Source organism: Ochotona princeps, chromosome 4, assembly GCF_030435755.1.
Source record: "Ochotona princeps isolate mOchPri1 chromosome 4, mOchPri1.hap1, whole genome shotgun sequence".
In the NCBI taxonomy this organism is placed as follows: Eukaryota; Metazoa; Chordata; class Mammalia; order Lagomorpha; family Ochotonidae; genus Ochotona; species Ochotona princeps.
In genome coordinates this window covers 45,274,622-45,302,486 of record NC_080835.1, presented here as the reverse complement: position 1 = coordinate 45,302,486, position 27,865 = coordinate 45,274,622, and the positions used below count along the sequence as shown (strand labels likewise).

The 27,865-nt window shown below is 48.0% G+C and overlaps 1 protein-coding gene and 1 long non-coding RNA gene across 2 annotated transcripts in view; both read right to left on the bottom strand.

Annotated features, from left to right (window-relative positions):
- Window positions 1-2,395, bottom strand: part of LOC131480190 (uncharacterized) — a 48,605-nt gene extending 46,210 nt beyond the window's left edge. The window contains exon 1 of the long non-coding RNA XR_009245315.1: window positions 2,044-2,395. This is a non-coding gene — a long non-coding RNA (uncharacterized LOC131480190). The remainder of the gene's footprint in view (window positions 1-2,043) is intronic.
- The window catches only part of GALNT18 (polypeptide N-acetylgalactosaminyltransferase 18), a 328,258-nt gene that overhangs the window by 223,326 nt on the left and 77,067 nt on the right, over window positions 1-27,865 (bottom strand). The window lies entirely within an intron of this gene.

Sequence of the window (27,865 nt, the reverse complement as noted above, 5' to 3'; positions counted from 1 at the left end):
TTCCAACTCACTCAGGTCACTGCAAACTTCCCATTAGTGCAGCTAATCACCAGGTTTTATACAAGCCCTGGACACACAAAAAGTCCCTTCAGCACCAAATACGTGCAAGGTACTTAATAATTTACTGATGCATTTCTTCGGTCTGACCTGGGCTCACTGCCTGCCTGATTATTCTCAGGATATTGTGTTGTTTCTCAGCATCTTGCATAACCTATTCGTCTTCTCTGTGGTCCCAGAGCAAATCTTAGGGCTGGGTACATTTCACCATCATTTCAAAGACAGGCTTGCATGCTGTTTGACATTCCCAGCACCAGTCCTGTATGTGTTCCTGCTGTGTTTACCCTTAGGGTACAGAGTCCATGCTTCATGCTGTCAACTCTCCTGCCTGGATGCCTGGATGCCTGGATGCAGCCCCTGAGTGCCTCTCTGTATTGCTCTGTTTTGATGATGATGGCCAGAAGGACAGAGCTGGCACTTTTTCTTCCAGCAGAGTGTGCAGCTGGTACTGATTCTTGCTTGACCCTTGACAAAGACCAAGAGCCTGCTGGGTGATGTAAGTGAGGGCTAGGCTGCAGCTGAGGACTTCTCTCCTGGAAGTCCTACCAACAGGATGTCCCTCCTCCAGGGCCAAATGAGGTTTCCTGCTGGGAACAACAGCCCTGAAGTGCCCAAGAGTGGTACACAGTGGAATCTCAGCCAAGGGTTCTGCTGCAGACTACAGGCATAGGATTCCAGTGGCACTCAGGGAGGGCTCCCTGAAGCAGACCATTCCCCCGACCAGGTCCCAGTGCCAGACCCTCCATGTGGTCTGCACAGAACTCCAGCCCTCTTCAGCCAAGCCTAAAGCACAGCCAACTCACCTCCTACAAACCCAACACAGAGATCCTCAGAGCCGACCCTGCCCAAAGTCTCCTAGGGAGCCTTTGCTTCTTCACTTCCTCTGGGCCTCACCTCCCTTAGCAAACCAGAGAAAAGCTTTGTACTAGCTTTCCAGAAGACACATTCATACACACAAATGCTGAGTTATGGGCTGGGAGCTTAAGTCTCACCCTGCATACCTACAGTGGAACCCAATCACAGATCAAAGGGATGGAGGGGGAGGTGGGGTCTTAGGGAGTAAAGACGGTGGGGTCCTTATGAATGGGATCAGTGCCCTGATAAAAAGGTGGGGAATTCTGCCATGTGATGACACAGTGAAAAGTTGGACTGGGAGAGAGCCCTTACTAGTTACCAGTCATGTTGTAAACTGATCTTAGATTTCCTGCCACTCAGACCATGGTCTCTTGCTAAAGCAGCCTGAACTCACAACATATGCACTCACATACTCACACACACACACACACACACACACCTGTATATACATTGGTCTACCCACACCTACACAGGCACACACTGAATTACTCCCATAATTAATGCTTGCATGCTTACTGATTCCAAAAATCATTACAGAAGTTCAGGTTACAAATTCTTATTTTTCAGCCTTCCTGAGAGCTCAGCTTTCTGATTAATGTTGTCAAAGAAGAAAGCAAGGGTTTTCATCAGGAACCTTCTGTCCTGTAAGGTCAGGGTTGAGCCCTGTTGTTCCTCAGGCAGGAGTCCATACCAGGGCCCGAATGGCACATGACACCACACAGCGTGCACAGCAGTCTGGTGCTCATGACTGGCGCTCCTGACCCCGTCTTTCGACTGTCATGCTCTAGTCAATCTGACTGCTGGGACTGCAGGGCATTTCTTTTTGTGGAATACTTCACGGTGCTATCATCCACACAGCTTCTCTCCACACTCACTTCCAAGAGGGAGGGAAGCATCCCAGCATCAGGAAGTGCATTGCTCTGAATGGGACAGGGAGTAGGGGGAGTTGTGCAGTAGGGGGTCCAATGCTTGCCCTCACACAAGTGGGAGCACATGCAGTTTCTTTCTGGGTCCAGTGCAGCCACAGTATATTAGCCATATCTTCTTAGCTAAGCCCAGTTCAGACCCATACAATCTATTTTAAGTGACAGATGATTTGTTCTCCTCTTCTGTTACAAGGGAATCACAAACCTGCCTCACAGGGTCCAGGGCAATAGAGAAGCAAGGTTTGGAGAAATAAACCAGCACCATGCCCAGCCAATGTACAGAGACCAGGAGTATCAGCTGGTTTTTGGTCCCTTGCTGCCTTCCGAGTAACTCTGCATAGAATCTGCATTTAAAAAACAAAACAAAACAACAACAACAGCAAAAAACAACTCTAGTTCTGTCAAGTCTTGGAGTCTACAGCTCTCATCTCCTCCATCCTGGGACAGGCAAGGACTAGTATACCCATGGGGCACTTGGGCTATCGGAGCCATCGTGTGATGCTTCATGGAACACAGCACCTTGCCCCACAGCTCTGCGTTATGAGCGAACTTTGTCTTCTCAGCCAAGTTTCAAGCTCCTGCTCCTCAAGTAATTCAGTCTGCTTTGTTCAAGATGAGGGCCAAAGGGATTGTTTGGAATGGGAAGTCAGTTTATTTCCCGGGATGCTTACATAGGTCACAGTCAAATAGCTTCATGTCTCTGGTGACATTTCTCCTGGGGCTGCTCACGAGGAATGTAATCTACTTTTGCAACGCTTTAGAGGTTGTTGTTCTTTCCTTGTAAAGTGGGACTGAAATGTGTTTCTAAGGCAGACACAGGTGCCTGCTTGAGTGGCTTGTATGGGACTTCCAGAGAAAAGGCCTGAGTGGGTCATAAACAGATGAGGGCACAATCAGCCAGTGCAGGGCTCAAAGCCCTGAGTACTGGAACCCCAGAGGGCTAGCAGGAGCCACCAAGAGCAGCAGACCCTCTCCCTGTGAGATGCCTTTGACTACAAAGGAGGGCCAGGACAAAATGTGAGCATTCAAATATACCATCCCTCCCAACAGTCCTGCATCCAAGCCCACCCAGGATTCCCACTCCAGGGGTAGGCATTGGAGCCAATCTTTGAGCAGTTTTAGGCTCTGCAGCTCTGAAGGTCATGCCTGCAAGAGCTAGCCTGGGGTGTCCCCGTGAGGAAACTGACTCTGCCTGCAAAAGGACAGGGAGTAGGTACACGCTGTGCGGCACACATGTGAGGGACACACATGTGCCCTCACACATGTGAGGGACACACTTATGTGCACACACAAGTATATGCAGTTTCCTTCTGAGCCTAGTACAGCAACAGTAAAATAGCCATATCTGTAGTCAGCTCAGCCCAGTTCAGACCTACACAATTAAGTGGCAAATACTTTTCCCAAATTGACACTCTGTGCAGAAGCAGTGTGTCTAGAAGGTGCTGTGGACAACTCATGTGGGAGACCAAAACCCTGTCCCTCACTCCACAGCAGTCACTCCTGAAAGCATCCCCAGCAGGCAGCTTCCCTGGGCACAGCTTTTGCTGTAATTACAGGTGGCCAGCCCACCTGTAGCCAAAAGTTATCAAAGTTTGGCATTTCGGAGCGTGGGTAACAACGTCGACACAAAAGAACTGGCTTCCTTGTTTCCCATGTCCTGTTTTTTGTCACTGTGTTGACTGCAACCAGGTGCTGTTCCTACTCTTGCCCTTATAAATGGCAAAGTCCAGGAAGCCATCAGCAGTTCTAACAAGACTCCATCCTGGACCTGCAGACTCAGCTGCATTCCCAGCTGCCTGCACTGGCAGCTGGAAGAGGAATTGGAGGACACAGAAGAGCTGACAGCAGCAGGACAGTCAGGCCTGAGTGACAGCAGAGGCAGAAGCACCAGACAGGGACAGCAGAGTCCAGGGTCCAAAAGACCCAGAGAATGAGAGCAAGCCGAGGGCCTGTACTATGAATCAAAGCAAGGAAGGATACTGGGCCTGGAATTCAAAAGATGGCCTAGAATGAGGAAATAATCCAGCCAGATTTAAAGCTGGCATTTACTGAGGACCTACGATTCATCAAACACTTGCTGTCCCCATGTCGGGCACTATGGAGTCTAGACGCAACTTCTATGCTCAGGTTCTGAGTCCATCACTACCTGGCTGTTGTGGGGCTTTGGAAAGTCACTCCACCTTCCTATGGCTCAGTTATCCCCTCTCTTAGCACTGGGAATTTAGGGTTCCCAGCTCAGAGCCATGAGAGAGAAATCTCTTGTTCCTTTGCTGCGTGGCCAAGCTTTTGTTACAGCAGCAGAGATGAACTGAAATCCCCAGACAACCTTGGCTGGGTAAAGTCAGACAAATGGGGGCCCCTTGTCATCCAAGGGCAATCACTCAGCAGGGTGGGGTGTGCCCTGCTGGGTGCTAATCTGCACAAGTCCCTTTGTCCACTTAGAAGAAACCAAGGGGAAAAGAGGATATAAGGAAATACAGACACCCACCTATGCACACGTAGGACTTGTTTTAGCCAATTGAAATGAATGTGTGTGATATCTGATGCATCCTTAGACAATTAGAAACCAAGGAGACTCCCAGTATAGCCTGGCCTGTGCTGGCCAACTTTGCAAAACAAGCAGCACTCCCTTCAGGCGCCCCTGAGAAGAGTGCAGTATCTCTGTCCTCATGTGAGAGACCAGCTGTCCAGATGAGGCTGGCAGTGACAAAACCTGTCATATCTAGTCCCAGTGACCTACCTTTTTGAGCCACCTAGGACACCCACTTCTTACCTGCTGTGTTCCCTACCCAACCCCGGAGCTCCAAGTTTTCTCCATAAAAGGCTTAATAAAATGTCCTCAACCAAGGCAAGAACACTGATAACCCTTCTAATTGCCCCTCCTAGGAAAAGCACCTGCATTTATTGTTACTACCAGCTTGAGCTACAGGAATGAAGCACTTAAAAAAAAAAAAAGAATGAAGCACTTGTAATGGAATGTGTGGCATCCTGGGAAAAGCAGGCCTTCTCTGTGGCCCAGTGCCTGCTCAGGCCTGCTTCACTGGCTCTGTTCCAAAGGCTAGGCTGTCCCCTGTCACAAGACACCAGCAGAACAGCATTATCCTTGGGCACAAAACCTGGCTACAGAGCACTTCTCAGAACATCAGGCTACCCAAGACCTGCCTATCCCCAGGCTGAGACCTCTCACCCACTAGCCACAAGTCCTTTCTCTGCTGTGAGCCCAATACAGACACCAACTGCATTTCATGACTGAGAATGCCAGTGACGGGATAAGTACTGTTTGTTATCTAACTAAATTGTAGAGGAAATGATGTGTGAATGAGAAAATTCTAACACAACCGTGGATCACTTCTGACAACTTCGATTATGGTTTTGTTTAGTTAAGCACTTGTGCATTCGAATGAGCTGTCTTATGGAATTATTAATGGAGTCTGGGATTTTCAGGGCTTTTCCACTGCTCTGAATCCTTCTGAACAGAGATGATGTGCCTCAGATATATGACATACATAGAATAGGGTCTCCACCCAAAAATCCTAAAGCCAAAACTCAGGACAAACAAGATCCTGTGACTCGTACTCAGTTTGAGAATAGCTATTGGTCTCGGGCCCGGCAGCGTGGCCTAGCGGATAAAGTTCTCGCCTTGAAAGCCCCGGGATCCCATATGCGTGACGGTTCTAATCCCGGCAGCTCCACTTCCCATCCAGCTCCCTGCTTGTGGCCTGGGAAAGCAGTCGAGGACGGTCCAATGCATTGGGACACTGCACCCGCGTGGGAGACCCGGAAGAGGTTCCTGGTCCCGGCATCGGATTGGCGCGCACCAGCCCGTTGCAGCTCACTTGGGGAGTGAAACATCGGATGGAAGATCTTCCTCTCTGTCTCTCCTCCTCTCTGTATATCCGGCTTTCCAATAATAATAAAATCTTTTAAAAAAAAAAAGAATAGCTATTGGTCTCTCCACAAAATCAAAGACAAAGGAAATCAACTTCATAAAAATGTGGGGATGTAGAAGAAGGCAGATTGGGGTCACTGTGGTCTGTGGCTCATTAATAGAAGACACAATAAAAAATAGGCAGCTGCAAGAGATCAACTGCCCTGCATTGGTCAATTAGGACTGGGAAGAAGTCCTGGGCTCCTTGGCTTCTCAAAGTCAAACCAGGGAAAATGGCAACCACCAAAGAGCAGGACAGCCCTCCCCCCAGAAAGGTCAGCTGCTCCTCTCCCACCCGGAAGGTAAGAAGGGAAGCCCTAGTAGGCTGGCTCCTCACCTCTCCCCTCCCTGCAGGTCCTATGTGGTGTGCCTTTCCTTCTCCTCAATCCAGAGACTAACTATCCTGTTCCCTCACACACATGCTCACAAATCCACATCTCCAAACCCTTCCCCGCTGACTCAGGTCTATAGCGCTTAAGGATGAGGATGGGATGGGGCCAGGCAGAGGGTCTGTTTATTCAAAAATGAATCTCCCTTGATAATCATAGTTGATTGTGATCCACGGTCCCAGTGTACAGCACACACAAGAGGTATGCCCACAGAAATATGCAGCCAAGCCCACCACCATTCAGCTCACAAAGCAAGTACAAGACCTCCCTATTGGTTCATGCCACATGCCAAACTTCCCCAGGACTACCAAAGGGAAGCTCAGATTTTGCTAAAAGCCTCATATAAACTACTGAGATTAGATTTTTTTTTTTTGGTGCTATTGAAAAACAAAAATAAAAGAGCTCACCATGTCCACAGAACCCAAATTTCTAGGTAACAGCTCTTCAGCCAGCAAGAACACTTAGCCATTGCCATGTGACTGCACAACTTGTGCCAATTACCGGGGAGTCCTTGAGCACACATGTATCACACACAGAGTACAATAGATTCACTTCTCATTCAAATCAGTAATCAAGGCCTTCCCATGCTCCCTCTGCAATGCCAATGGAACTGTCAAACCTCAAACTGCTTTCCTCAGCCTCAGATTCAGCAGACAAGTGGAAGAGATCGGGCTCAGTGCCAGCCGCCAACAACTCAGGCACAGACTCTCCTTTCAAAACTGCTCACCAAGAGAGCAGCAGTTTAGACACTCCATCTTATCACAACCCTTTCATCATGTCTGTAACATAAATTCCCTCCATGTGGAGGGCCACAAGCACCATTTTTGAACCAGGAAGCTTGCTTCTAGGCTCAGCTCTGCCACCAGCAGACAGCACGAACTTCAGAAAATCATTTAGCCTTGTTCCAAATATCAATAAGCACAACAAGTCATGACAGGATGTGACCCCTCCAAGTGTATTATCTAAAAACAAAACAAAAAAACAAAACAAAAACCTGTGTGCTGCCAATATTACTCACACCCTCACTGGCCAGATGAGTAAGCTGAGGCTGATCGATACTAAGGAGCTAGCCTCAAGGATAGAGATAGCAGGGAACCAGAGATCTTCAGACCCAAGAAGCCTGCTTTCACAGCTGATGCTCTTAAACTTCTTGGGTTCTGCCCTCCCGGGAAGGCAAGTATTGTCATGTGTCATTTAATGAGAAACGCATCATGGGGTGACTTCGTCATTGTGTGAACATCACAAAGTGCATCTTAATGCAGTCGCTCGACGTAATAAACACGAGATGTATGAGGCTGTTGCTGGCCTGACAGCAGAGTGCTTCCCAGTAAGCTTCGTTTACAGCAGGAGATAACAGTCACAGGTAGGGGACAGCAAATGCATAAAGTAATAACACAGGCAGCTATTGCCCTTATCAAGTATGAGGAACTGGACATAACTACACTGCAGTACACTTCTACAGAACCAGCAAAGCAGTAGGCTATTTTGCACCACTGTCCAGGCAAACAGGTGAGTAATGAGTTGCACTGTGCCTTACAACAGCTACAGAATCGCTGTGTGGCAGGATATTTTTCAGCTCTCCTATGTTCCTATGGGTTCACTGCGTATACCCCATCAATGACTAAAATGTCACCACATGGACCTCACTGTATATGAACCAGGATACACAAAGCCAAGCAACAACCATGGTCCTAGCTGAGGCAGGCAGAAGATGAATGTAATTAAGGACCCTGGACAGCTCATAGAATTGCTAGGAAAGATACAGAACCAGATACATCAACTCCAAGTCTTATTACAGTGGAGAACCACCCCGATCATGGCTGACACTGCAAACATTGGGCACAGCTATCACACTGCAGCCAGCATGACTCCAAGAACGAAAAGCTCCCGGCATCTCCCCAGTGCTCAGCACCAGTTCTCCATTTGCAAGAGGTCCACCTGACTAATGCAGCCCAAGCCAAACGCCCTGGCCCTAAATTCAAGGGAGGCTGAAAAGCATTTCTTTTTTTTTTTTAGATTTTATTTATTTTTTTATTTTTATTGGAAAGGCAGATATACATAGAGGAGGAGAGACAGAGAAGAAGATCTTCCACCCGATGATTCACTCCCCAAGTGAGCGCAACGGCTGGTGCTGTGCTGATCCGAAGCCAGGAACCTGGAACCTCCTCCAGGTCTCCCACACGGGTGCAGGAACCCAAGGCTTTGGGCCGTCCTTGACTGCTTTCCCAGGCCACAAGCAGGGAGAGCTGGACGGGAAGTGGAGCTGCCAGGATTAGAACCGGCGCCCATATGGGATCCCGGCACATTCAGGGCGAGGACTTTAGTCGCTAGGCCACTGTGCCGGGCCCAGCATTTCTCTAGAGAGAGGTATCTGATCATCCTCTGCTCCCACCATGACTCAAAAGGAAGAGCATTCTCTAAACATCAGAAAGGGAAGAAGATGCTAAGTGGTCCAAAATGGAAACGATCACCAAGCGAGGAGAATGCACCGAAGTTCTTTGATGTCTTCTAGCAGCACCGATCTGCTTGACTTAAAGAATACAATGAAGCAGAGTGCATTATTACTGCCATTTATTTGCTCCTCTTCCTCTGTAAACAATATTTTACATGGCTATTTGATACCATGCCTCACAGTGACCCTTCATTCCGCAGGAGAATGTATCCTCATTGATACTGGCTTTGAGCATGCAATTCACTTTGACCAATGGGATACAGTATAGACTTTGCTCCACTAGCCATCCTATGGGGGGCTTGTTTCTTTCCTCTTCCAGAAAATAGAGGTGTCCTTCAGTCTGTGTCTCAGAATGGGAAGACCCACAGGGCAGAACCTGGCAGAGCAAACACAACTTACTCACACCAGCTCAAATGTTTACATGAGCTAGAACTAAATACGTCCTTTTGTGCCTCACTAATTGTTTGGGGGTGCAGCTGGCTATTATGTTAAAGCAGTTTGGTATATACGGACAAACACTTCGCTAAAATGTCCTGTACTAAAAGGAGGAGACACGTAAGTAAATAAAAACCAGACTCTGCCTTCATGACACTTACCTGTGAAACTATCAAGTCAGGGGAGGGTCAGACACAAGCTTTGGGGAGCAGTAGGAAAGGAGACAGAGCTCCTTCATCAATGTGTCTCAGAGGACATGGAAGGCCAAGGCCAGTGTTAGCTGAGCTGGTCAATGAGCAAAGAGGTGGAAATCCCATGCAGGAGAAAAAATATGTAGATTCAGAGTGGCGTGTGTGTGTGTGTATGTGTGTGTTTCTATACACAAATATATTCTGGCGTTGCTCAAGTATGAGCAGGATATGGAGAAGGAATGGAAGAAAAAACATCAAATGACAGAGATTTCAAAGGACCCAGAATGCCAATGTCATTTAACAGAATCACAAATAGATGCTGCAAAGCACAGCCTCTTGGATTCACCAATTAGAGGTGCCAGGCCATGAGCAATGGAGCATCAAATATTCAAATGTCTTCAAGATTAAAGATATATACAGTGCCTTCTCAACAGGAATGGCATAATGCTTCCAGCAGAAATATCACCCTACACAGAGTAGAAGAGAGAATGAATGAGAAGCAGAGAGTGCAATGAATAGCAGGATTGTGAGATGAGGTCCTGGACTGAACCAGTGATAACAATAACAAGGGAAAAGTTCACTAACGACTTTAGTAAGATTTGTTTGGGTGAAAGATGAGACAAGAAAGAAGGGAAAAAGGCACAGAACACCACATTATGGGTTTGATCATTAAGTGGATGGTGGAATCATTCCAGTCATTCACAGATATGAAGAGAAATGAAACAGGTGTGGGAAAGAGCACTGGTATGATGCATTGCTGAACATCTCAAGGTATCCTTGGGACAGCCACACGGACTTGTCTACTTGGCAGCTGGAAGATAAGAAACTCCCATGAGATTATGGGAGGGCCTGGAGGAGGGTCCAGAGGTGATGACATGTGTTCTAAGTTCACTAGGCATTAATTAAAGAGTCTGAATGTTGGAAGAAAAGAGGGGGAAAAAGTCATCACTGGCAGACGTCAAGGCTAAGCAACAGCATCAAGACTAGCTATAACCAGGGAAGAGCAAGGCATTGTATACAACTGAAGGAATAGAAGCCAAAATGAAACTCCCCTATGTGATGTTGTTCCACAAGCATTGGGACTGGCCATGGAGCAATTGCTTCTGAGAGAGAGAATGTTTATGTGATCATGGCATAATATGGTGTCATGAATGATTTGCAGGCCCTTGAAAGTAGACCCTTGGAAACTGAGGGGCTTCTTCAAAAATTCAGCTGATGATCTATTTCTAGCACTTACAGGGAGTCCTTCCCTCACTCTTCTTGTGCTATAAAAATCAGATGTGTCTACTTATTCATAGAAGTGATAAATGCCCACACCATTCTTTCTTTTCAAAACATACTGTATTTACCTGGAGAGATAGGGTGATCCTGCAGTAACAAAACACCCCAAATATAGCAGAGGTTTGCTTCCACTCTTGTGACATGCCCTTTAAGGATCAGCCAGGAGCCTGCTTCTGTTCCCACACTGTCAGCCTCACTCCAGAGTAGAGAGTGCTGGAACCCTTCTTTACAGCTTCCACCTGGCACTGACAAACATCACTTCAGCTCTCATTCCCTTGTCCAAAATAATTCCCACCGCCCAGTCTGGAATCCAGTGGGGATGTAGAATGCAGCCCTGGGGGCAGAGTAGCTCTCTGAACAGCAAGATCAGGCCATCATCATGGCACTCTAAACATCAGTGACCATGCTTCACCCAGAGGATGGCCATTCTTGCTGGACAGAGACACCTCCTCCAGGAAGGACTGCAACTTGGTAATTTGATTATCCTCTTCTAGCAGTATCTCATCAGGCCTTGACACCAGATTGCCATGACCTTCGTCTCCCCAGCCAAGAGTGCTTTGTCTCTAGGCCTGAACTCTCTATACTGGGAACCTTCCAAAAATCTTCATCATCTTAGAAGCACATGATTCCCCCCTCCTCCCATCTCTGCACTAAGGATGGAGTCCTGGAGTATCTACAGCTTCCACTGTGGCCTTTCACTGCATTAAAAAAGAAAATTGGCCATACAATTCACATCTCTCCACTTAAAGCATCCTTAGATCCAGCGTCACCTGTTGTCTGCTGCTGGGTAGAAGGTGACAGAGAGGTTCTTTTTTCCCCTGCAAATACTTGTTTTACTTTTGAAGCTCTAGTCCAATGCTGTCAACACATTCCAGTCCCAGAACAAGGACAGCAATTATTGTTCCTTTGTGGGTCTCCAATTAACAGATTTTTTTCCCTTAAGTAAATGTCCACATGAGCTTCATTTCACAGAACTGTAAACAGATGCCACAAGCTCAGCCTCTTCGGTTCCCCAATTAGTGGAGCCAGGCCATGAGCAATGGTCCATGAAATACTCAAACATCTTTAGGATTAAAGAAATATACTGTGCATGTACTTTTAAAAAATCAGGCCTAAGTATAAGTGTATTTATAAAGTCTGATTTCATTTTCTGTACTCTGTTTCCACAGAGCTTTCCAGGCAGAACAAATCTCGCAACCCTCCCCTACCCCAATTTTGCCCTATGGAGTCAGGTATCAATGAGTTGTTTCCTTTCTAGTGTCTGATGGACACCAAATATTCTCTATTTTCTTTAATTGTGAGAGTTAACAGTCTGTCAGACACTGACACCCTGGCCAGAGAAAGACAGTGGAGGCCTTGTCACTGGCTTTGCCACTGCCAAAAGCACCATCATCTCTAGAAGCTGGGCAGGCAGGAGGCATTACTGGGTACTTGTGATGTGCCAGATGTTGTGCTGAGCACTGTGCATGGATTCTCATTTGATCCTCATAGGAACTCTGTTAGGTAGGTCCTATTTATACTCCATTTTACAAAGAAAACAACAGTCTTAGGGAATGTTCTAGGGACTATAGTGAGTAGACAGTACAGCAATAGAGTATCTTAGAGGATAATTAGAATGCATCTTGTAAGATTGCCTGTCTGAGTATAATCCAGGGATGTGTGTATCTGAGACACAGAAAGACAAAGAGAGGGGCCAGTGCAATGACTTAGCTGTTCAATCTTCTACCTGCACACGTGGGCATCCCATATGGGCACTAGTTCCTGTCTTGGCTGCCTCACTTCTGATTAAGTTCCCTGCTTATGGCCTGGGAAAGCAGTAGAGAATGGCCCAAAAGACTTGGGACCCTGAGTCCATGTGACAGACACAGACAAGCATCCTGGTTTCAGATTGGCTCAGCTGCAGCCATTCCAGGGAGTGAACCAGTGAATGGAAGATTCTCTATCTCTCTCTCTCTCTCCTTCTCTCTGTAAATCTTCTTTTCCAATAAAAATGTCTTTAAAAAATAAGACAGAGAGAGCACCTGTGCATGGATGTGTGGTTGTGTATCAACACATTTGCATAGTATATGTATGTGTATAACAGCTTATCATTATGTGTCTGTGACTGTGTGTATGTGTGCCCTGACCTATAAACTGACTCTCCTTGTTTATCACATTTGCATGAATTCTTCTACAGATGCATTCCTGCATCCCTCAGGAGTTCTGAGTCCAGTCTCTGGCAGGGAAGGGCTCATGGGCAGAGTCCCTGGGGGATGACTCAGGTGCACAGGTACACTGAGTCCCTCCTGAGAAGCTAAGGCCTTCCTCTGCTCTAGGGCCAAGCCCTCCCCCTCTCCTCCTGACACAGACTCATTCGCACGCACAGGCTTGTGATGCTGCTCAGATGGAGGCCAAGGTCAGCCAGAGGTGAGGAAGCCAGGAGAACACAAAGTTCAGCTCCAACATGACTCAAGGGGGTGAGGTGCTTGCTTGCTGCCATCTTCAACAAGCACTCATTCAACAACTTCAGATCATATTTACGGAAAGTGGATCCATGTCCTCCAGTCACAGCCAACAGAAAGGCAGTCTTCTTCCATGACAACTGACAGCACTGTGTCTCTGCCTCCAAGTTACAGCAGAGCAGCAGCAACAGGGCAAGTCCAACTAGACCCAAACCCATGCATTGCTCTGGGAAGTACTATTGGGCATGTGAGTGAGCAGCAGAGGCCCATTGGTTTATCAAGGGTACATTTTGCAGTTAACATTTCTGGCAAGCCGGTAGCCTGACTGTTGAGGTCTCAAAGGGTCAAGATAGGAGCTCAAGTCTTAAAATACTGCCTGGAACCAAACCGCCTGCTAAGGCTTTCTGTACTTACAATGCAAGGTTACTCCAGGCAGCTGTGCCAATGGAAGAGAAAAGAGAGATCTCCTGCCACCCAACATCACAGATTTACTAGCCATTGGGTTTTCACAGGAAGCTCATGCTGGAGCTACCAGCTCCCAGTTCCCAGCAAAAAACTACGTATGATTAACAGATTTGGGGAGAGGCAAAGCCAAGGAGGTGAGGTCAAGTGGGGAGAGCCTAAGAGAATTTCTGGGTCTGCAGACTGGGACCAAGGACAGCACTTTGACTTCTGTGTCCATTCCCAGAAAGGTACTTGCTGTGAGGACTTTCCTCCTGCCAGATACAGGGCTATGCCACTAACCTGAGTTACAAAGACAGATGCTTCATATGGGTATTTTTAGAATACGCGTAAAGTCACAGGTGCCTTCAGTAAAGACAAAGGCAGCTGGAAACCAACCATGGTTTCTTCTAAGCAACGAAGGCACCACAGAGTGCAGACTTTGAGCAGATTCTCTAGGAAGCCCCACAGGACTTTGCAAACCCTGACTCCCTTTGTGAACATGTGGGAGGAACTTGGAAGTCAGACAGGCTGCCCCACCTCTGTGGCCACCCTGCATCCCTCCCTAGTGATGAGTGTCCTACAGGAAGATGCTGTAGCTAGCTTGGGAGTGTCAGTGCAGTAGCAAACAAACACACACTCACACCCAGGTTGAATGCCCTCTCTCCTCACCATCAGGCTCCAAGTGCATGAGGGAGGCCCTTGTTCATGCAGCGTCCAGGCTCCACACTGGTGTCAGTCCATGGAAGGCATCACAGAGAATCCAAAGTGGGAGGGGCTTGGCATTCCTCCCCGTCCTGCAGTACTTCCAGCCTGCAGGTCTGGCTAAAGTAACTGGCTGTTTCCATGATGCTATTTCCTGCCAAGCAGCCTTTCCTCCAAATGGAGTAGCCACCCCTTTCTGGAATCACTGTTTCCCTTCTAGTCCAGGGTATGGCAAAAACGCCCTGTTGCGAACCTCTAAGTGACTCATCTGCCTTTGCTTGCTCTCTCACCTCTACCCATACCTCTTCTTGAGGTCTCTGTGGGAATTGTGCAGTTAACTTCCATCCCATGCCAGAGAGGGACACCCAACACTCCCAAGGCTGGCAAGAAGACAGCCATTTTTATCAGCCTGTCCTTTGAATCCAAAAGGACCCGACTCTGCTCCTGTTTTGACCCCACATGAAACCATCAGTCAAGGTCTTTGCTGGTCCCACAAGTCAAGGTTGAGCTCCCTGAGGACAAGGAAAAAAGTGGAGTAAAGTAGGAATGGAAGGAGAAAGGATGGCCACCATTCATTGAAAGGATGGCCACCATTCATTGAATATTGGCCATTCGCCAGGACTTTGTAACCACCTGTTCACTGTAAATGCCAAATGGACCATCCCTGCCCTCATTTTACAAATGGGGACCCAGGGCCCAGAGACTTTGGGCAAAGTGTCACTACAAAGATTCACAGCAATACAGGCAATGGAGAGGCATTCACATGGGCGAGTTCTGATTCTTTCACTGCGGTGCTATTTCATTATCTCTCTCACCCAGGGCATAATTAGGGAAAGAGGGTAGGTGCTTCATAAACAGCTCTAAAGCTGAACTGATGCAGAGAAGGAAATCCAATGGCATACTCTAATCTGAGAAGAATGTTCTGCAGTCCTGAAGAGAACCCATCTGACCAATGCCAGAGCTCAGATCACCTTGAACAGCTGTGGCTGCTTTTCCCAAAAGAGCCAGAGTTCCCTACTGAGGCTGGCCTAAGGTCAAAGTCACGTTGTTAAACTAAAGGCCAAGGACTGCCTGATAGTATGTATGACACATGATTGGGCCCCAGGTCACCTGGAAGATGGGTTGTTAACACATCTTTCGGCCCATCCTCCCAGGAAAAGCTAGGGCAGGAATCCACTGGCAGGTCACCTGTAGACAGGACATAATGGAAATGCCAGGTAATTAGCCAGTTGGCACTGAGGGTATTCAATAACTACAATAATAATAACTAGCCCATCCTTTAGAAAGACATTCGACCCAAAGTTTAGATCCTGTTCTAAGTTCACATTACCTGCCCCTTCATGGTGACTAGGATGTGTTGCTAGTCTATCCCGTACCCATGTTACCCTCTAGCCCTGATATGATCCCCAGGCCCATGGAAATAGTACAACTTTGTGACCTCAGAAATACTTGCCTATCTTGCCATGACTGGCAATGAGATGCCACAAGAAGGAAGTGGTAGCTTAGGTGGCATTTCATTCCTGCAGAGAGTAAGACAAGGCCGCAGCCAACTCACCAACAGTCACCACAGCTGGGAAAGGGCAAATCCACATTTCCAGTGCATACCACATTCCAAATGCTGCCACCTTTGCTTGGCCTAACAATTTCCCAATCCTGTCAAACACATCTTTTTCAAGATTTATTTATTTTTCTTGGAAAGACAGATTTACAGAGAGAAGGAGACACAGGGAGGAAGAACTTCTGTTCGCTGGTTTACTCTCCAAGTGGCCACTAAGGCCGGGACTGAGTCAATCCAAAGCCAGGAGCCAGAAGCTTTCTCTGAGTCTCCCTCATGGGTGCAGGATCCCAAGGCATTGGGCCATTCTCTACTGCTTTCCCAGGACACAGGCAGGGAGCTGAATGGGAAGTGGAGCAGCAGAATACAAACTGGCACCCATATGGGATCCTGGCACTTACAAGGTAAGGATTTAGCTACTAGGCCACTGCGCCAGGCCCAACATGGTGATTTTAATCTTCAGAGCTGACACTCATAGGTTTCCACGAGGATCCACCAGGTATGAGGCAACAGTCACTTAGAGATGGATGTAGGTAATTGCTCCAATTCACCAGGAATTGGGCTCCAGAGTACTGAGCCGGGGTTCATTTGGGCACCCTAACGTCTCCATGTTGCTTCCTACACTACCTCCCCTGTAAAGAGCTATTTATAAACTGTATTTGTACAAACAGAACAGCAGATTCTGGCTTTTTGTTCCTGTACTTTAAATAGCTAAGCTATGGGTGAAGGAAATAGAATGGAAATGTTACCCAATCATGGGCTGGCTTGGTTCACATCTGTGGTTTTGATATTTTCTCCTGATGCCATTTCTAATAGACCCCTCTCTTCTCTGCCTCATTATCTTCTGCTCTCCTTTGTGTTGCTAAACAAAGGCATCGTGGGCACACAGCCACCACTTGCCTACTGCCACCCGGCAGATGCAGCAGGGAGGGATCAGGCCTCTCAGGGAAAGACAGTGTAAAGGCCAAACACGGATGGCGCCCTTCCCAGGTGCCCAAGCTGGACAGCAGCTCATTCAGCCACCATCATTCTCCAGGTTATTACACCTATTTAACAGACAAGGAAACGAGGCTTTGAGAAGTCAAGTGGCTTGCCCAAGGTCACAGCAATAGAAAGTGATGAAGCCAGAGAGTGACGTACGATTGCAGGTTGAGGCACAACCTATGATGCCAACATCCCATATGTGTGCCAGTTTGAGTCCCGGCTGGTACGCTTCCAATCTGGCTCCATGTTAACAGCCTGGACAAAGCAGCGGAGGATGGTCCAATGTTAGGGTCTTTGCAATCCACTATTTAGGAGACCTGGATGAAGCTCTTGACACAGTCTCACCATTGCAATCAACTGGGGGTGAACCAGCAGATGGGAGATATTTCTCTCTTGCTCTCACTCTTTCAAATAAATAAATACTTAAAGAAAGAAAATGATGAAGCCAATACTTCATCTTGTGTAACCTGACCTTGACCCTTGGCCAGGCCAATGGGTCCAGGTCCTTGACCACAACCAGCTCCAGTAAAGATTTCCTGTCACCACATAGATGACTCCCAAGCAAGACTGATGCTTGAGACCTAAAGATCATGCAGGGCCCTCTCTAGGTGGGACTTTGAGATCCCAGTGGATATAACTGAAAAGATATAGATAAGGATAGCACAAAGAAAGCAACTCAGCAACCATCTGGTCTCATCTTTACCTTGAGTAATGGTTTTCAACAAATTTCATCTGTTGGTCATCCAATGAACGTTGCTGAATACCTACTCCAGGAGTTGTCCTCAAGATGCCCAGCAGATCAGGGAAACAGATGAAAGAGGTGTGGCCAAGCCAACACATCACCTGAGGTACAGGTCCATCCAAGCCTGAAACATGGCATGAGCACCCACCACCATTCTGTGTGACTTAAAGTCTTCCACCTTGTCCCCAGTCTGCTTCATTTCCCACTGGCAATTCCCTTATATTAATCGTCAGACAAATGGAATGTGTACAATCTTCGCTAATGTATTTGCCATGCTGTGATGACACATGCATCTGCAGACCCAAATTGTGCCTGCATCTGCCCTTCAGATGTGCTGGTGGGCTCTCGGTATTGATGTTCAGTACTCTGCAGGGGCACACGATGGCTCCGCTTGTGTCTGTGGCAGCACATGGGTTGAATGTCTCACCACCCCCACCTACTACTGTGGGGTCAAAGGTCAGACAGCTGACCTGATTAGGGGTCTGATTCCACTACTGTCTTGTTGAGTGACCCCAGGCAACCCTGGTAACTTCTCTAAACCTCCATGTCCTTATCTTTAAAGAGAGGAGCTTACACAAGAAAATTCAACAGATGCTTCCAAAATCTCATGGAGCACTGCCAAGGTTGTAAGCCCACAGTGCAGTGTTTTATAGATAATGCAAAATAACTATTAGTGAGGCAGATCCAGGTTCCCAGCCAACCAGAGACCAAGGTACTCCGAAACCACGGGTAACAGCATGAGATTTGGAGTGAGCAGATTTAGTAATATCTGTTCTGCTACTGAGTAGCTATATCTGGGAGCTTGGAAACACCACTTTACAAGAAGGGTCCTTACCATGTGGGGAGTGATGCCTGTCCAAGGAATCACAAGTTCCCATCCATTTCCTGCACACACATACACACAGCCAAGTTTAAACAGACACTATCATATCAACAATAATGACAGCCCTCAGTAAACAGGTATTTATTCCATGCAAGAGCTCAAGCTCTTAAGCTAGGGGAAAAAAAGTTTACCACAGCCCTGGAACAGGATGGGAAGCAGGGTGGGGGGTTCAGAAAAAGGAGGTTGCATGCTGCTTATTTTACAGATAGTAAAGTCAAGCCTGGAGGCACTCGAGTGACCAGCTCTGAGATACACAAACCCAACCTGACATCCTGATCACTCTGAGCTCACTGAGCTCAAGGTCAGTGCTGCAAGAGGTCCTCCCAGCTGCAACCAGCCCCAGGACCAGGGCTGGGACTGGGAAGGCCAGAGAGGGGGACTGAAGTATGCCTGTGTGGCAAAGAGCAGCAGTTGGAGTGAGGTTACTCCTTTAGGTTCACTTTAGCTGCTCCACCTGGCACATCTGTCCCCCGACTATGACACCAACCATGCACACAGATGACTGACACCAACTCCATCATGGCTGGGACTGCAGAGAGGAAGGACCCATCGGCTTCCCACTCAGCAGCTAAGAGAAACACTTTATTGCCTGAAACAACAATCAGTAGCCACAGGACCTGCCGTGTTCCCTTGATACCCTCACCAGCACCTTCTGCCCTGTGGCTAGAGAGCTGTTAGGTGGATCTGAAGCTATGTCTTCACTTTCTAACATGTAACCCCATGCAACAGGCTTCATATCCCTCACAGTGGTAGTTACCCAGTCGGTAATGGGGGATAACAGGGAGGGACTCATTGGGTCCCTGGAAACAATAAAAAAGACAGCGTAAGGAAAGCACCTGCCCAGGGCTGAGGCATTTGCTAAGTGTGGTGATCCCCACTCCTTACTCCTGCTGCTGCTGCTGCTGCTACTTAAATGTTGGGCCTACGTTCCCACCCAGATAGCACCACTGACCACATGACCCAGCCGTCGAGATTGTAGGGACTCCTAGGATGCCCCTCAACCCATCCTCTACCATAAAAGCTCTCTCTGCAGGCCAAGGGCCTCTCTATTCACTCAGCTTCAGGATGTAGGTGATTCCAGGGCAGTGCCTGTCTCTTTTGCTGCAGGATCCCAAAACTAGAGAGGCACCTGTCAGGGAGCAGTCAACATGTGAAAGGAATTTTGATTGAATGTAGTCATTCAGCAAATAGGAACTGTGCATCTGCTCTGGGCAGGGCCAGGGCTGAGCACGATCTGTCTGGGCCACATGGCTCTGCCCTCAGATGTGATGGTTCAGGAGCTTTCTCAAGGGCCTAAAACTGAGCAAACTCCCTATTGTTACTTCCCATACCTCCACTGCCCCAAAGCCTGGATCCTCCCCTTCCAGTTATCCTGCAGGTTAAACAGAGATGCTTCAACCACTGCCTCCTCTCATAACTATCTATGTGAGCCTAGAAACCCTTCCTTAGGAGTGAGCAGATAGCCATGCCTTGGCTTTACCACCCCTCAAGAGAGCTGTTCCTACCTCATTGCTCACAGCCTCTGGCAGTGAGGCAAGGCAGAATCAGACAAAGCCTTTGGCCCACCCAACCCTCTGAAAGTCCCACAGGACTCAGTTTCAACCTTAAGAGTCAACCGATCACAATGTTGAACTGCAGGAATCCAGGGAGGGGCTAGACAGGGGACCAGGACACCATGGCACTTACAGCCCTGTCCCTTCCCCTCCCCAGCCAGCTAAGCAACTCTGGACCAGGTGCTTAACCTTTCTGGGTTTTTAAATTTTTCTCTCAAAAGTCAAAGGGCAGGATTTGATCATTCTAAATATTCTTTGTAAAATTCTTTCTCATCTCCCCATCAATATTTCAAGACAGAGAAAATGTTGTGGCCCCTACACAAGTCATCTTCTCAAGGGTTTAGACTGTCCTGGTAACCTTGGTGAAGAACCCTGGAAGGTAGGGGATCACTGTGTCTCTTTCTTGTTGCCATGGAAGCCCGCAACTACTACCATCCCTGGTGCTAAGACCAGGGCCCTGGGGGCTTCTTGTTTGTTTTGTCCACCTGGTGTGGTGTGAGTTCTAAGTGCCAGCACAGCAGAAGGTGATGGCTTGCAAGACAAAGCCACCACTGCCAGTCCCTCTTTAGTTACCAAGTTTGGTTCAAAGTCCTGGGATTATGGCAATCACATTAGCAGCCTAGGACTGCACTGAAGGCCTGCCACAGTGACTGCACTCGTCGACCCAGAATATCAATCCTTAAGCTTGCCTTCTGGGGCTTTCCTTGACAGGTTCTGTGAGTCCCAAGTGACATTCTGACTTTCCTGTTACCTCTAGGGAGACACACACTTCTCAAAGGTGCCCTCAGGAAGCACAGAACAACAGGCTGGTGTTTTCTACGTGAATCTCTGAATACAGCAACACACTGAACTCAGGGGAGCCCTGTATCAGCAACCAGGTCTTCAAGGGCAAGAAAGCTGTAATTAGCAGAAAGGTCAGTAAGTGTGGGGCTGTCTATTATCAGAAAAGGAAAAATGGCTTGGAAAATCCTCTCACTCTGTGTGTACCCTATAAAATGCATCCCATCTACTGCAAGACATGAACAATGTTGTGCTTTTCTTCCCAGTGGCAGAAAACAGAAGGGAATCACTTGGAGGGATGCTCCTTTGCCCCTGGGAAAATGGGCAAACAGCAGGCTTCCTTGCTGGTTCCCATCTCCATGGCTATAACCGCAGCATTCCCCACTAGTTGAGATTAATGGGATGACATTGTGACAGTTGATGTTGCTTCCTGCTACGCTCTGCACCTGTAAGCTCTTTCAACCTCACCACTGTTAAAAATTATCTGTGTCTCCACATGTTACCTACCTCCAACTCTGCTCTTTCACTCTTCCTTACCTAACTGGCCACCAAGTCACTGTTATTCACCAAGGCCCCTGTTATTGTGCTGGCTCCACCCTATGGCATCACTTAAGTCTTCCAGTTATCTCCCGGCTGGGCTCCTGTCTTCAACCTTAGCCATTATTCCCATCTGTCACCTGCTGCTAGAGGGATATTTCTTTTTTTAAGTAACTATTTATTTACTTATTTGAAAGGCAGAGTTACAGAGACAGAGAAGGACACACACACACACACACACACACACACACATACACACACACAGAAAAAGAGATCTTCCATTCACTGGCTTATTCTTCAATAAGCCACAATAGTCAGATGGAAGCCAAGAACCAAAAGCCTCATCCAGGTTTCCCATGTAGCTGGCAGGGACTCAAGGCCTTGAGCCACCCTCTGCTGCTTTTACCAGGCTATTAGCAGGGAGCTGGATCAGAAGTAGCCAGGAATCGAACTGGCACCCCATACTGGATGCCCGTGCTGCAGGACTACACCACTGTTGGCCCTGGAGGGACCTTCCTAAACTACAAATCTTATTAATCACCCCCTACTAAAAATTCTTCCAAGACTTGTAAGATCCAGTCTGAAATCATGAGGCATATGAGGCCCTCCCTGAGCTGGAACCCTTTTGACCGCAGCACTATGGGAAGAGCCCTTCATCTGGCTCAGAACTCCACCCTCCTTGGAGCTATCTGCTCAGCTTCTCCACTCCACCAGACAGAGCAAATTCTGGATGCCTCCAAGCTGCCATAGCAACCTGTACCTCCTCTTTCCAGAGCCCTCCCATGTTCAAAACTTCTTTACAGAACACACCCCTGGAGTCCATGAGATTTTGTGTGCAGAGACCTAGTCTTAAGTCATCCCAGCAAAAAGCACACACAGCAGTTCAATGAATGAATGGGGCTGGTGCTATAGTGTAGTGGGTAACAGCCACTACCTGTGATACTGGCATCCTGCGTGGGCGATGGCTCATGTTCTGGTGCCTTCAATCCATATCCAACTCCTTCTTAGTGATATGGGAAAGCAGAGGAAAATAGCCCAAGCATTTGGGTTCTTGCACCCACATCCAGTGAAGCTCCTGGCTTCAGTCTGGCCCAACACCGGCCATTGTGGCCTTCTAGGGAGTGAACCAGCAAATGGAAAATCTCTGTCTCTTTCTATGTCTCTCCTTCCCTCTCTAACTCTGAATTTTAAAGTAAATAAATAAAAAAAAATTCATGGGCCCTAGTACTAGGCAACTGCCTGGGGTGTGTTGTACCTAGGCAAGTGTTACACTGCTGGGAGAAAAGCATCCAATAGCTGGCGGCATTCCGAGCCTGGATTAGTTAATTATACCATTGTGCTAGCATGATGGCTATTTTACATTATTTTTAAAATATGTGGGGAAGGCGGGGGATGCCAGGCTACGACATGCCACCCTAGGCCAAGGCCCTCTCCTGTTTACCCCCCCACCCGCCCTCTGCTGCGGAAACAGGAGAAAAGGGAAAAAACTGGAAACATTTGTCCTACTCTCCTTCCATACCTCCACGCCTACCCCCACCACTTCCTGTTGGGTGCCCTTGGCCAACCTTCTTCGCCTCTGCCTGATCTAGAGGGAGTGTACGTGACACGCACGCACTCATGAGCATATGTGGAGCACTGGAAGCATTGGGCAGTTCAGAACCTTGGAGGGTTCTAGGGCAGGCTCAGCACTCAGCCAGTGTCAGTCCCTGTAACTCAGGGGGCACCAGCTTTGGGGGCTCTCTCTGCCTCTGCCTTTCAAAGAACAATGAGCTCTGCCCACATGGCTTCCAGATCAAAGCCATTGGATATTTCTAGATTGACCCTCTCAGGGAGCTGTTAATTTCAGCCAGGCTTGTCTAAAGAACCTTCAGAATTGTCTTAGCAGTCAAGCAGGGTTTGAAGCATGGGTGCCCACTGCCTTAGCCTCATTCGTTCCCCAACAGGAAGCTGCTAATTGGTTGTCTCAGCTCCCAGCCCCATGCCCACGTCTCTGGCTGGTTAAGGAGAAAGGGGACATGTGAGGATGAAGCGAGGGTCCCCAGAGACTTGGCCCGTATGCTCTTTCTCTGTTGTCCTAGCAATCCATTCAGGGACCACACTCTGCATGAGATGTCACTTATCACTTGGTAGTAGAGCCCTTCCTAGTCTGGGGAATGGGGTCCAGCAGGCCAGGGGCCAGGGAATGAGGAGGGGTAAGTAGAGTAGAAGGATAACAGGGCCTGACTTTGGCATCCAGCATACCGAGGCTCTGAAAATCTACCTGCCCCTAGGACTCAGACTTATTCACCTGCCTTTGGGGGAATGGGTGGGATCACCCACTCCCACACCCTGTGGCCTGGTGACAGACTGGGTCCTGATAGGTGGCAGTGGGTGGGCAGGTGCAGCAATATTCCCCTCCCCTTGCTTCTTCCTCGGATGTTCTGGACCCTGATGGTTCCTGATAACATCTGCTAGTCCTCAGACCGGAAAGACCTTTTCTAAATGCCTCTTCCTCTTTCCAGGCCCAACCCAGGAAACTAGGAACAATACCAGGCCAGCCGAGTCCTCCAACCAGTGAAATAAAAGTGGATTCTGGGCCCTGGGATGGTGTTCTTCCCCACAGTGGAAGTGCCTGGGCTTCAGCAGTCCCAGCAAAGGCAAGAAACACATACAGAGGAGGCCAACCAGGACACCAGGAGTTCCACAGGGATGGGAGGCCCAGTGCCTTCTGATGAGTACGAGGTGTGACGAGGCCTGGATCGCAATTGTTAGCACAGTGCATCCCAGGCAGGTGTTCGTGAGGACTGAGCGGGCGGGTGGAAGCAGGAGTGCCAGCCCCTGCTGACTCAGACTCAGACGCAGCTTCCCCATTAATGATAATGAGGCACTTGCTGCCTGCTAAGGCCCTGCACTGTGCAGGCACCATGCTAAGTGCCTCGAGTGCATGATGCCGTGTAATCAGTTCTTTATTCAATCAAAACCTGAGTGAGCACTCAGCACATGCCAGCAGCTGTGCTGGGCCCAGAGGCACAGGGTGAAGCCACACAGGGACACAGCTCCTGCCCATGGGGACAGAACACACAGGAGCTCAGGCCTGCACCCCATGGGAATCACCTTGTGGTAGAAACTCAGGGCTATACCCCAAGCGTGAATCTTCCCTCCAGCATCCCTTCCCTAATTCACACTCAGACACTGGGTCTGGTGCTACGGAAAGGATGTAGTATAACGAATACCTTATAAACACAGAACGAGCCTTCAGCAAAGCTAAGCAACTGGCACTGTCATACAGATCACACATGGGCAAAACTGGGAGAGGACCCCTTCTTTGAACTATACCAGAGCCAAAAGAACTTCAGCACCACAACTTTCTGCTTCCTGGATCTTCCTCAAATGATGAGACTGGCATTTCCAGAAGGTCCAATCACTCCATTTCTGTGTTAAGTTCACAGTTACCTAACCACAAGGAGCAGAAAACATGTCTTTCCTGCCATTATACAGAAGATAAAATTGGAGCTCTGAGAAGGAAAGCAACTTGCTCAAATGTCACATGACTAGCAAGGCCCAGAGCCCAAATTCAAAGTCAGGCCTGCACCACCACCATGCTTTTTCTAATGCTCACTGCACTGCTTCTGAAAATTCTTTTACAAAACTAAAAAGCAATCTGATACAAAAGCAGCAACTACACTGAGCCTTGGCCTAAAGGGAGGGACTGAAATGCAGATACTCTGCTAACACATCAAGACTTGAGGAAGAAGACTCCTTCTTGCCAGTCACAAGTCCCCTGAGTCACCAATGCCCTGAGAAAAACCAGCTTGTATTTAAGCAGGCAGCTACACGAACACATGCCTGTCAGTACACAGGAGGCATGTGGGCTTGCCACATCCAGCTGAGCACATGTACATGTGCAGGTCAAACTCAGGAAAATTCCAGTCTATCAGGGACACCTTTGAGAAAGGTCACCTTGTCAAGGGGCCACAGGTCTCAAGCTATCCAAATGGCAGTCACCATGGGATTACGCATCCTCCGCTATAAAGCATTTTCCAATCAAAAGCAGGTTTAACAGGAAAGAATGCCTGCATAAAGGTCAGTCTCTCACTCAGGGGATGACCCATCCAGGAGAAGGAATGGACGTTTGGGGAGGCGCTGCTTATGGGATGGCATTTGAAATGGCACATGGCTGGTAGCTGCCTGCAGAGCTGTGGTGCCCAATGGGCAGCCTGGATCCCAGAGGGGATGTGGTCATTTCTCACCTGTCAAAATGACAACCACCTCTGTGCAAGGCATCAAATAGGGATGGTAGGAAGCATAGCACAACGCCCATGAGAGCAGAGTTGATTCTGTGGGAATCTACATACCTTGCCAAAGGCCCAAATACTCTTTGTAGCCACATGAGCATGGCTGTTCTCCAAACAGGTTACGGTGTCTACTGCAGTGGATATCTTGAATGGCAGTGTTTCTTCCCATGTTGTCATATTTTCAACTTGTGAATTCTTTGGAGGGTCTATCACAGAAATTTCAATTCAGATGGATGGATATGTGAGTGGATGGATAAAGAATGAATGTGTTCTTTTATTGGTTGCCCCTCCTGGAAACAGAAAACATGACCAGACATTTCAAAAGCAAAGACTGTCTGGCCTCTACTTCTAAATTGATTAATATGAAAGATGGGAAAAACAATGCCTAGGTTGAAAGGCTGCTGTAAGGATTAAATGAGAAATATACAGAAAGTATCAGGTCCTATGCATGCATAAAGCAGGTGTACTACAAATGACAGTCACTGCCAATAGCACAGGGTTCAGTGCATGAATACCTTTGCATTCCAACACACGGGACCCAGGCCCTGCAGTCTCTCCTTATTCTGGGTGAGACAGATCTTTCCTGAAGGCTGGAGTGATGGATGGGGGTAGAAGGTAGCCACAGAACAGCTCCTAACCTACTTTATGCAATTCCAGGCCCAGGCTCAGCCCCTAGACAGTATGTAATGTAAAAAGAGCTCAAACCAGCTACAAATAATGAGGTTCAAGGGACAGGGCACTCAAGTGCTCTCCACAGCATGGCCTGATCAGTGTGAAGGCTGAGGGCTCTTCTCCAGCCTCTGGCAGTGCCCATGGCTCAGACCCTGCAAAGCTAGCAGGCATACCTTGCTCTTCAACAAAACAAGGCAATCCCTGTTACTGCAGGCCACAAGGAGAACCCTGTTCGAAACCTGTTTGTCTAAACCAGGTCCTGCCACTGTGCTCATAGGCCTCTCTGACTCTTGTAGCCCACTGTCTACATCACACTGGAGTTAGCATATAACCTATACACATAGAACTGATCCTTTCCCTCCCCAGCCTACAAGCCACTTGGTAGAGGCTGCCTATTGCCCTCCTGAGAAATCCAAACGTCTTAGCACAGCATCAAGGCCACCTGCAGCTCTCTAGGTCCTCATCCTGCCCTGGACACTTTCCTCCCATTCCTGGAATGCTTGTTCATCCTTGCAGGTGTTTATATGACCTCTTCGCACTGCCAGGATCACCCAAGTCACTGTGTGTGAAAGGAGCAGAGCCAGGATTCCAGGCCCATTCTATGGACTCGGAGAAGCACATGTTACATCCCATTGCCCTAAAGATCCTGTCATTTCAAAATAATGTATGACACCATGAGACACCACTGTTATGCAAATAAAGCCAGACTAGGCTGCAATCTCTATCTCCGAAGTTTTCAATGGCTCAGCTGCAAAAGACAGCAAAGGTTGACATTTCCCACCATCTTTTTAAAGGATTTATTTCCTTTAATTGGAAAAGCAGACTTACAGAAGGAAGAAGAGATAGAGAGAGAAGGTCTTCCATCTGCTGGTTCATTCCCTAAATGGTCACAATGGCCAGAACTGAGGTGATCAGAAGCCAGGAGCCAAGAGTCAGGAACCTCTTCCTGATCTCCCACATGAGTGCAGGGTCCCAAGGACTTGGGCCATCCTCTGATGCTTTCCAGGCCATAGGCTGGGAGTTGGATGTGAAGTGGAGTAGCCAGGACACAAACCAATGCTCATATGGCATACTGGTACTTGCACGATGAGGATTAGTAGATTGAGCCATTATGCCAGCCCGAATTTCGCACCATCTTGTTCTCACTCTCAATCACTATGCATTACGAAGCTCAATCTAGTGGGATAGCAGAAAGCAGGGTTCCAGAGAATATAGGGAGTCCCATCACCCCAAGCCACAAAGAAATACCTCTCTAACACCATTCATGAAGGTACTAAATCCAGCACAGAACCTGGGCTCCTCTGGTCCCAACCATTTCACTCCCAGGCCTTTTCTGCAGCCTTTGGAATCACAATAAGCTGCAGGCATACAAGAGTAACACACGCACAATTTGACACCTTTCCCAACTTGACCAGCTGCACTTTTGCATGCTGAAAGGTTCCTGTTCAAGGGAGTTATCTGTAAATTCAATAAATAGATCTTAATATTAAGATCCAACACAAATTGCCTATCTTATCTGCAGTTCACGATAGACACTTTTCTGCTAGCCAAAGGGGGCCTCACATACATTTCCACTCCTACTTATGCACAGATGGCCCACAACTTACAATGCTTTGACTTAGGATATTTCAACTTGACTAAGAACATGCATTTAGTGCTTATTTGTTCATTTGAAAAGCAGAATTATGGAGGGAGAGGCAGAGACAGAAACAGACAGAACCATCTGCTGGTTCACTCCCCCAAATGACTGCAGTGGATCAGGTCAAACTCAAGAGTCTGGGACT